Here is an 11,540-nt window from a genome sequence, read left to right on the forward strand (position 1 = left end):
CCAAGCAGAGCCTTCAATCTGGTGGGCATGTGACTGCTTTGGCCAATATAGCATGGCTGAAGTGATGATACTGCATGACTTCTAAGAGTGGGTCATAAAAGGCCACACAGCTTTCTCCGTTTGTGGGACCATGGTGCTTGTAGCTCTGAGCCACCATAGAAGAAGTCCCACTACCCTGAGGCAGCCACGATTTGGGGAAGTCAGGCTACATGGGAAAGCCACATGTAGTTGCTCCAATTGGCAGTCCTGGTCAGTGAATCCTCCCAGTCCAAGAACTGGACATGTAAGTAAATGAGCCTTCAGATGATTCCAGCCCCAGCCTTTGAGTCTTCCCAACTGAGGCTTCAGACATGGTGGAGCCAAAACAAGACATTCCCACTTTCCCCATGAATTCCAACCCAAAGAATGCATGGGAACAATAAAATGGTTGTTTGTAAGTGGATAAGTTTTAAGTTAATTCGTTACGCAGAAAACAGTAACCAGAACAGTTTCCAACATTTATTCATACAGAGATTTCCCATCACATTTCAGAATTTCTTGAAAAATTGGCGGCTATGGCAGATGGACACCATGTGTCCCCAAAGCAAGGAGCCAGGTAGCCAACCTGGTGGCTAGTAGTTGGAAAACACACTCAATGGACACGTGCTCTCCAGTTTTGCAGAGTGGCCATCCCTGCCACTATGAACGAAGGTCCAATGGCATGAATTGCTAACACTTAGCTTGTTGTTTTACTTACACAGCGGAACTATGTGCTTCAAAGTGGGTAAAGAGAAGACAGAGAGGGCTCTGACTCTTTCAGATCAGCACCTTCTTGCCCGGTTCCTGTATGTTCTTTGAGTTTACAACCCCTGCCCTGGAACATAGTAAGCACACAATAAATATTTGTTGAATTTCTAAATCAATCCATCCTTCTTGCTGATTTTACATTTATCTCTGGATCCTGCTGATAAAAATTTCTTTTCCATTAGCTTTAATGGCACTTAAGACATCTTTTTCTCTTCCTTCCCCCCTCCCTCTCTTTTCCTCTCTCTCCTTCCGCCTGTCCTTCTTTCCTTACATTCTTCCTTCCTTCTTCACTTTTGCAGCTACAGCCTTGTCTGTATATCATACCACTGCACACTGGCTGTCCATTCACCTCTCACTCAGAATACAGAATAATTAAATAATAGTTTTCTAGCTGGAAAAGGCTTGTTCCTTAGCAGAAGTACCATTTAGTTCAAGGAGCACCTGCCTCAGAATCATTTAGGGAGTTCTTTAAAACATAGAAACCAATGCCCCTCCTTGCCTTCAGTAACTCAGACTGAGAGTGCCGAGACAGAAATATGGACCTCAGCAAGTGCTTCACATGATTTTGGTGCACACTGAAGCTTCAGAAATCAGTCCAGCCTCAAGTGGCTAAAATGGAAGATAGGTTCTGCCATCAAATGGGGGGATTCCGAAGACAAATCTGATGTGACCAGGGTGAATGGCCCGGGGGTATTAAGTGAAGGTTGGAGAGCACGCAGAGGTTGTACTGGAGACCATGGTGAAAATGAGGTGGCAGGACAATGTGAAATTAGGGCGTGGTCCTCCAATAGCACAGAGGCTAGGAGATCAGCTGAGCAAGGTGGGCTCAAGCAGGGTTCCATGTCATGGGGTCTGTGAACCTGGACAGGAAGAAAATTCCACCTTGTTTGTACTAATCCCTAAATGAAATGTAGCATACTTCCTTTGATTCTGAATGTAGGCAACAACTCAAAGTAGCATTAGTAGGACCGATGACTTTGTCCTAATAGAAATCACAGGTGTTTTTATATCACAGAGATACCTTATGATATCATTTTCACTCAGCTCTTCTTCAAAATTATGACCGTTTTTAGCTCCCTGCTAGATCTTGCTATTTAACGGACTATTACTGAAACACATCTATTATATATGGCAATTCAAAAAATTTTTGATATATGGTTTCCTTTGGAACCCAAATATTGTATTTTATGGATTTAAAACGTTCCTCAGGAAGGAGTTCACAGGATTCACCAGACTGCCAAAGATTCATGCACCTGAAGCCCTGGATTAAAGGAACAGGGAAACTAAGGAGAAGCCAGCCCAGTCCTTACAAGTCTACTAGAAAGATCCAGGCTACCACCTTCCACCTGTGCCTCTCCCCAAGGCAGGAGAGAGCTAAGGAAGGTGACAGGGAGAGGAGGGCCCCCAGGTGCACTCAGCATCCAGGCCACTCCTCCTAGGTACCTAGTGGCATACACTGCAGCTTCTACCCTTGGGTCCACTGGTCTGCCAGGCAGAATCCATGGTGCTGGGCCTGAATTTGGACATGAAAGGCTGAAGGTTCATCTTCTCCTGGATACTGGACTGACCATCCAGCCTCACGCCTGCATGTCTTCAGGCCCAAGACCCACCTCTGATGTCACTTAACCAGCCATCCTTTTTAGGCAGCATTGAAAGTGCCACATTTCCACAGGCTGGAATGAGACAGCCACACTGCTGACAAGCAAAGGATGTATTCCTCCACAGAGAGCCTGAGAAGGACATATGAACCTCACATTAAAAAAAGCGATCCTTTGTTACAAGCTGATGTACCAGCACTGTGCGAAGCCATTTATTCGTCTTCACAAAAGACCTACAAAGTCAGGTTTTTTCCCAATGTCCATGTTAATATCTCTGCTTTCTAGATGAAGAAAAAGAGGCTCTGCAAGATTAACCACTGTATAATACTAATGTCTATTATTATGATTAATAGCCATTGTTATTAATAATAATTAATTATGGATTATGTTTTACTCTGTATTCTGATTTTACATCAATACTACTTAATATAATGTTGATCAATTAATTATAATTAATTACAAATAACATTCATAATAGCTGACAGTAATAATAATAATATTGCACCTCGCTGTGTACCAGCCCATAGGCTGTGCACTGTTTTTTCATTTCCTCATATAATCTTTCTACAACTCTCTAAGATGGATACTATTATTATTGCTGTTTTGTAGATGAAGAAATAAGGGGCTGAAGAACTTGCCCAAGGGCCCAGAGCAGGGAACTATTTCCTGGAGAACTGGAATTTGAACCCAGGCTTCTCCAACAGAAGGTCCACGTTCTCTCCCTTACATCCAGGGCTTCTAGTCCTCACTGTACCACTTATGTTAATACCCCACTCAACCTACACGTTCTTGGCTAGTAGGCATCATGGAAGCTTCCAGGGAAAGGGTGGGGCAGGGGTTTGAATGTCTCAGAAGTGCGAAGCCAGTAGGGCTGTTTCCTCAGGCCGGCATCTTGTAGCCCTCTCCCCACGATCCCCTATGTCTTCTGTAACTTGAATCAGCAGCTGAGCAAAAGCCACAAAAACAGTTCCAGGAGGTGTGGTGTGACCAGGAATAAACACAGGCAGGGAACATTTGAACCAAAACGCACTGAAACTTGACAACCAGGACATGCTAGGACACGCCAGCTCATGGCTCATAAAGGTTGCAACTTTTATTGTGAATGTTCACAGTCACTGGTTAAAATAATACTAATAATAACACTACCTGCTGACACTATGAGGGTTCTCTGGGATTTGCGGGTACAGCACTATGGCAGCTCAACTGCAGGGAAAGGCTGTGAAACCCAGGCAAATGGACCTTTTCTTGCCCTTGAAGAGAGGAGATGCCGGGTAGGGTTAAGGGGTGGAATTTCCCTGGCTCATTCCATGACGCCAAGACCAAGGTTAGAAATGAACTGAACCACCTTGTAAAAAGCATTATATATAAAGTCATCTGTTTACCTCAGCCGCTGCTGTCACAGCCCCATGTTCCTATCAAGGGTTTAAAGCAAACACTGTGAGCAGCTAAAAGAACAACATCGTTTCTGATTCTCTCCTGAGACCTGATTCACTTACAAAATGGTCTTATGAACTCAAAATTACGGGAGGGGAGGAGGGTAGGGAAAGACAAGAACCCTTTTATTTAGCATCTTATTCACAATGAAAATTGGCACAGAAGCCAACCACATACATTAACATAGCTCGGGCAAGTTTAAAGCTTATGAATACATTTCTGTGGAAAAATGTGAATATGGAAAATCCCCTCTCTTATTTTGCCCTTTCCAAAAAAGCAATGAGTTCTGGGCTCAAAGTGTATCCGTAACCTCACTTAGAAACAGGGAAATGCCAAGTGAGACGAAACTGGGGGAGTCCGGGTCTGAAGGGAGCCAAGGGTCTGCTACTTTGGAAACCAAAGGAGAGAGGAGAGAAAGGGAGGAGGCCCCGAGACTCACTTGCAAGGAAGATTTCATCCTAAATAGCAGAGGGACGCCCAGGTAGAAGAGACTGAGGTTCTCAGCATCACTCTGGTGTCTGTTGGAGAAGATATATACAATTAGAAGAGAGGGAGAGAGATTTGTTTCTAGTCTTGCTCAAAATACACCAATTAAAAGGGTACTTACAGTTAAAGGACTATACACAGCAATAACCAGGAGTCTGGGATGATGATCTTGTCACTGAGTTTTATTCACAGAGTTTTTCCTTGAGGAACCTTTAAGGATTGAGAAACACAAAGTAATTCATCCTCCTAAAAAGTGCCTTGAGGATAAAGTCTTCTGCGGATATTTCTTCTTGTTTTAGTTACTTTGTAGGCATTAGTGAATGCGTTGCCTGACAGTTGCCCTGGAGAATAGGGATTTAACTATCCATTCACAGACAGGGGAAATCAGTTTAGAGATAAACAGGCTGAGGAAAGTATCCACAACGGCAGAGCACCATCTATTAGTATATCTGCCTTCCACCCATCCATCCTTCCATCCATCCTCCATCCATCCATCCAACAACTATTTATTCGGAGCCCAAAGGACACTCAGCTATGCACATGCAAAAGTCTACAGAAGCCCTGGGGAAATACAATTCCTGAACTGAAACTCATCTTCACGGCTTCGCCTGAAGAGGTAGAGCAGTGTTGGTCCTAGAGGAGAAGACACAGCATGCAAAGGTTGAGAAGATGAAAAGGGATACTTTACGAACCAAGCGAAATTCTAAGTAAATATATAAACCACCACTTTGCTAGAAATGATCAAATAAGGACATCTAACAATCAGAAAACAACAACTGACACATTTCTAGAAAGCACTCAGCAAGTAATTATTGAGCACCTACTATGTGGCCGACTCTGTACTAGACCCCGGGAACACAGACAAGCTCTTCCTCTGCTCACAGCACTCCCAGTCCAGCGGCGAAGGCAGACATGAAACAACGTCCCCACATGGTGGTAAGCACTGCAGGCTTTGTGAGAGCTGATGGCAGAGCACATGGCTGGCCTGCAGGCTCAGGGAGGAAGCAGCCAGTACCAAGGCCTCATGGTAGGAACTGACTTCTGAGGAAATGTCTGAGTCTGGTGTGGCCGGAGAGGCTGGTCATCTAGGCCCTGCAGGCTATGCTGAAGGCAATGTAAAGCCACGTACGGCTTAAAACAGGGAAGACACTATCATGTTTGCTTTTTAAACTATGACTCTGGCTTTTGGGAGTAGAATGGCCCGCAGTGGCAAGTAGTGGAAGCAGAGAGACCATTGGGGCAATCACTCAGGCAAGATGCTGGTGGCACACAAATTAGGACCTTTCAGGTAGAGATGGAAAGAATGAGAGGTGGGCTTAAAAGTTATAAAAAGGAAAAAGCACTGGAGGAGAGAGTCAGAACCTCTTCCTGGGGAGCAAAGGAATGGGAAAGGAAGAAAATGCTTCCCCTGCATAGTTAATGGAGGTGTGGTGGGTACTGCAGGGGTCCGATGGGAATGCGGCAGAGGGCAGGCTCCAAGTCTGGCAGGCACACGAGGTGGCTGTTCAGAGAGCAGCTCCTCATCTAGCTCAGCTATGGGAGGAGAAGATTTGAATTGAACTAGTTTCCAGAATGTCAGATACGTCTCCACTCATTCTCAATTCTCATCTATCTGGTAGGCTAGATTTTTCCGTTCTTTCTGCAAAGTGACATTTCTAGGCCTGACATCCAAAAATGGAAGAAAGAAATGGCAAGTCTTTGATATTTAGGATTACGGTTTCTCAGATATATTTAGAATGAAATTCAGCAGTCATGGAAATGGATTGACATTAAAATATTAAATTTAAAAAATAATATTAAAATATTATAATTATTTTCAACTTAACTTTTGAAAATCACAAAAGAGCATTGGCAGCTTGAAATCGTAGTGCTGTTCCTTGTGGCCCAAACCACATACGCCTTACCTTTTCAGAGATTGTAATTCCCTTGTACGCACATGGGAATATGATGTGACAGCCACCACTGCCCACACTAGAGGTGTCACTCTGCCTTGCGAGTCACCCATCACTGCATTTATAGCAGTAAGTCAACAATTACCTTGGACTTCTTGTTAATGAGTTTCATAAACTACTAATCAGAGTCCCTTAAATGATTAGGAAGTTGGGCCTGGATATCACATCAGATGAATGTGTCACAACTTTATTAAATTTAGTGTATAAATTTGGCAAGTGATTTTTTTAAATTAAGAGAAAGCATCATTTTGTCAATCTTTTGTTCAAAGGATAACTTTGACCACCACTTCAAACAGCAAAATGGACCAAGATCTCTAAAAGTAGATAATGATAATAATGTTTATATATTTCATAAACGCTTCCCAATATCCTAAGTTGCTTTTGTGTGTGGGGAGGTTATGGAAAGAAGGTAGATATGCAGAGAATAGAAGGTGGTTCTTGTTATTTTTCAAAACCAGTTCATCCTTTCAAATGAGTCATATCCCTATGTCTAAGCCAAGTTCTTCCATGTCCCCACTGGCCTTGGCTTTGGGAATCCTGGGTGTGACTCATGGGTCATGATCCTAAAGACAGAGCCTTATACTTCTCCAAAAACAATTTAGGCCCCTCCACCTGTGATGCAATGATACAACTCCATATAAATCAGAGGGAGCTTTTACGGGTTGACTAATATGTTAACACCCTGTGATCCAGAAATGAAGTTGCCTAAGCTTTTTTTAGGCTGGGTCATATAAATTGTGTCTCAGGCAGTGTTCTAGAGTTTTCAGTGTCATCCAAGATGATGTGGCAGAATGGGACAACAAATGGAGGATTAATATGCATGACTTTGTGCAACTCTTAACCATTTTTTGTTGGAAAGAGACCAATTCCTGTGCGTTTATGTTGGCTCTCAACCTATGCCACCATTCTTGGAACTGCAAGAACTTCCCCTAGTTTCCAGAATAGGATCTGGAATTCATAATATTTGACCTTTATGACTTGTGAACATAATACCATTCAGCCTCATTTGAAGAACTGAATGAAATCCCTATTTATACCTTTTTCCTAACCCTTAAATTTAGCTTTGCAAAATTTGTTACCCAGAGAGTCTATAGGCTACAAGAACCACTTTTTGCTGTCTTAATAAGTTCTTCCAGAGGCCAACCAAAATCATTCAGTATAATAAAGACAGACAAGAAAACACTATTTGTAAGAAAAATAGAAACAAACAAAATCTTTTTTAAAAAACCAAAAGCTCTTTTTCAATTCAATGTAATTGTTACTAAAGGGATATGCTTTTCAAACTAACCCTGGATAGCAAATGTGTGTATACTACAATCAATTAGCTGCTGCCTGGAGCATTGAATTGAAAAAGATACTGGTTCTGAGGAGAAATGATCAGCTTGATTAGTAATATCTGCCATAGACTCACAATTTGGGGATAGTGGTTTTAGTGCCATCTATTTGCCATCCACATCCCACTTGCTAAACCAGAATATTAAAATTATTTTATTGTAAGTAAGACAGAACACAATATTAAGATAATGCATTATCTAATATATTCCCAATGCCATAAGTACTGTGTAGCACCTTCCTCACTCAAGAAAGCTCTATTACCAAAAATCAGAGGCTGACCAGCGAAGAACGTCTTGACCTAAGCTCTCAGCCCCTCCCCCATGGCTTTGACATTCCATATATGCCAATGACTTCCTAATGTTTATTCGTCAGATTCAGAATCTTCCCTGAGCTTTGGATTATAGTTCAACTGTTTATTAGACATCTTCATCTCAAACATAGCAAACTCAAGAAAAACCTTCTTACTCTAAAAAGATTCCTTTTTGCATATTTTCTATTCCATTAATGGCATCATTATGAACCCAGACTAGAACCTTAAAGTCATTTCTCCTTTTCTTTCAACCACTCCACACAATTAGCCACCAAATCCTAGCAAGTTTAACACTTGACTTCTATCTGTATATTAAACTAATACCTTTCTTTTGGTATTAGTTTTCTACAGCTGCATAACAAATTGCAAAAAAATTTAGCAGTTTAAAATAACACAATCTATTTACTTTTAAGATTGGTACCTGAGCTAACACCTGTTGCCAATCGTTCTTTTTTTTTTTCTTTTTCTCCCAAAGCCCCCAAGTACATAGTTGTAGATTCTAGTTGTGAGTGCCTCTGGTTGTGCTGTGTGGGACGCCACCTCAGCATGGCCTGATGAGCGGTGCCATGTCCGCACCCAGGATCTGAACAGGCGAGAAACCCTGGGCCGCCGAAGTGGAGTGTGCAAACTTAACCACTCAGCCATGGGGCCGGCCCCAGTATTAGTTTTCTACAGTTGCACAAAAAACTACCAAAAAATTTAGAAGTTTAAAATAACACAATTTATTCTCTCACAATTTCCTTGGTAAGAAGTCTGGGAATGGGTTAGCTGTGTCCTCTGATCAGGGTCTCACTGGCTGTGTTCTCCTCTGAAGGCTCTGGGAAAGCACCTGCTTCCAAGCTCTTTCATGTTCTGGACAGAATCCAGTTCCTCACAGTTGTAGGACTGAGATCCCATTTCCCTGCTGGCGGTCAGCTGGGGCTGCTCTCCACTCTCAGAGGCCCACACTCCATGCCACGTCGCCCCTCCGTCTTCAGAGCTAGCCATGGAGAATCTCCCTCATATCAAACTCCTCTCACTTTGAATCTCTCTCACCAGGAAGACCCCAGTCCCTTTTTAGGAATCATTTGAGTAGGTCAGTTCACTCAAGATAGTCTCCCTTTCTTAAAGTCAACTAATTTGAGGCCTTCATTATTTCTGCAAAATCCCTTCACAGAAGTACCACAATAAACACTTGATGAAACAACTGGGAGAAGGCATGTGTACATCAGGGCGAGTGCTGGAGGGATTACGGGCGGAATGCCATGGTCACTATTTTACTTGAGACTCTAACCATCTCTGTACAGACCACTACAATGACCATCTGACTCTGTCTTGAATTGGATTCTCCCAAAAGCAGAACGAGATAATGATGCAAGTGAGGGCAGTCTATTTGCAAGAAAAGCCCAGGAAACACTCATGAGGAAGCAAGGAAGTGAAACAGAAAAGGAAGGAAACCAATACAGGGTATTTTAGTGAATATGTTACCACTGCGAGCAACAGAGGTTCATCACTGCTGAGGAGCACAAGGAAGCTGGGGTATTTATCTCCCACCTCCCACTATTATTCCTTGACAGCTGCTCCCACTTGCTACATAAATGCTCTCCAAAATTTTCTTTTCTCATCTAACTAAATAAAACACACATCTGATCCTGTCATTTCTCCTTCTAAAAGTACCTATCTGTTCATATAATCAACAAACATTTATTGAGCACCTATGATGTGCAATGCCCCATGATAATCACTGTGGATTCAACAGTTACATACACAGCTTATAATTGGAGTGGCCCCCCAAAATAAACCACAAATCCCTTAGCATAGCCCATAGGACCTTCAAAATCTGATGTGAACCTATTTTTGCAGCATCATCTCTCCGTCTCCATTAAAATCATCTTCCATTCAGGTCACCCAAAGTTCTCAGTGTTCTTGGAAAATGTTGTGCTCTTGCATACTTTCATTAACTTTGCTCAACCTAAAATGTTTTTCCCTACCTACCTTCCAGGGAGACTCCTATTAAATACCTGATTCAAAATCTACTTCTTCTGTGCACCATACTGACAACTCTGCCTCAATAGCATTTATCACTCTCATTGCTCACATCTCAGCATCTGCTGCACAGGAGGTCCTTCTAGAATAAATGCATTTGAAAATCATGACAAAATGCAACAATATTAGATTGTAGCCTTTCTGATATGAAGAACTGTTTTAAGATTTCTTTTTGTTTTAGATTTCCATATATGGTGTTGTTATTGGTTTCAGATATGTATCTATGTAGATAAACAGAAAGAGAGAGAGAGACAAAAGTTGAGATACATAGATATGGATATAAAGATAAGGCAAAAATAGTAATTTTAGTAAATATTTAGTTGATTTTTGATATTCTGGGATTCAACACAAGAGTCAGCTGGTCAATGTGTCCTTGGGGCTATTTTTTGGGTTATTTTGGTGAGGAAGACTGGCCCTGAGCTAACATCTGTTGCTAATCTTCCTCTTTTTTGCTTGAGGAAGATTGTCACTGAGCTAACATCTGTGCCAATCTTTCTCCATTTTATATGTGGGACACTGCCACAGCATGGCTTGATGAGTGGTGTATAGGCCCACACACAGGATCAAACCCACCAACCCCAAGATGTTGAAGCAGAGCACACCAAAGCTAACCACTAAGCCACAAGGCCAGCCCCTTGTTTTTGTTTTTGTAGCTCTATTGAGGTATAATCAACAAATAAAAATGTATATATTTAAGGTGCACAACTTGATGTTTTGATATATGTACATTGTAAAATGATCATCACAATCAAGCTAATTAACATATCTATCGCCTCACATAGCTTTTTTTAAATGTGCGAGAACATTTAAAATCTACCCTTTTAGCAAACTTTAGGTGTGAATATATATGTACCTAAAATATATATAATATAATAATATATATGTCTAATATATATATAATACAGTATTGTTAACTGGAGTCACCATGCTGTACACTAGATTTCCAGAACTTCTTCATCTTGCATAACTGAACTTTTGTATCGTTTGCCCAAGATCACCCCATTTCCCCCACCCCTCAACCCCTGGCAACATGACTCTACTCTGTGCTTCTATAACTACTTTAGATTCCATATATAAGCAAATATATGCAATATTTGTCTTTCTGTGCCCAGCTTATTTCACTTGGCATAATATCCTCTAAGTTCATCCATTTTGTCACAAATAGGAGGATTCTCTTCTTTTTAAGGTTGAATAATATTTCAATGCATGTACCACATTTCCTTTATCCATTATTGCTCAGTTGACACTTGGGTTGTTTCCATATCTTGGCTTTTGTGAATAATGCTGCAATGAACATGGGAATGCAGATATCTCTGAGATTACGATTCCATTTTCTTTAGATATATACCCAAAAGATGGATCACTGGATCATACGGTAGTTCTATTTTTAATTTTTTGAGGAACCTCAATACTGTTTTCTATAATGTCTGTACCAATTTACATTCCCACCAACAGTGTACAAAGCTTCCTTTCTTGCCACATCCTCACCAACACTTATCTTTTGCCTTTTGGATAACAGCCATCCTAACAGGTGTGAGGTGATATCTAATTGCGGTTTTGATTTGTAGTTCTTTAATGATTAGTGAGGTTGAGCATCTTTTCATACACCTGTTG

The 11,540-nt window shown here is 41.5% G+C and overlaps 1 long non-coding RNA gene across 1 annotated transcript; it reads right to left on the reverse strand.

Annotated features, from left to right (window-relative positions):
- Positions 1 to 484: 484 nt before the first annotated feature.
- On the reverse strand, positions 485 to 6,274 carry LOC124248304 (uncharacterized). Its single transcript, XR_006890971.1, has 4 exons — positions 6,209 to 6,274; positions 4,426 to 4,514; positions 4,258 to 4,336; positions 485 to 853 (listed from the first exon to the last, which is right to left on the reverse strand). It is a non-coding gene; the product is annotated as an uncharacterized LOC124248304 (long non-coding RNA).
- Positions 6,275 to 11,540: the final 5,266 nt, after the last annotated feature.

The sequence above is a fragment of the Equus quagga genome, chromosome 12, assembly GCF_021613505.1.
Source record: "Equus quagga isolate Etosha38 chromosome 12, UCLA_HA_Equagga_1.0, whole genome shotgun sequence".
Taxonomy (NCBI): domain Eukaryota; kingdom Metazoa; phylum Chordata; class Mammalia; order Perissodactyla; family Equidae; genus Equus; species Equus quagga.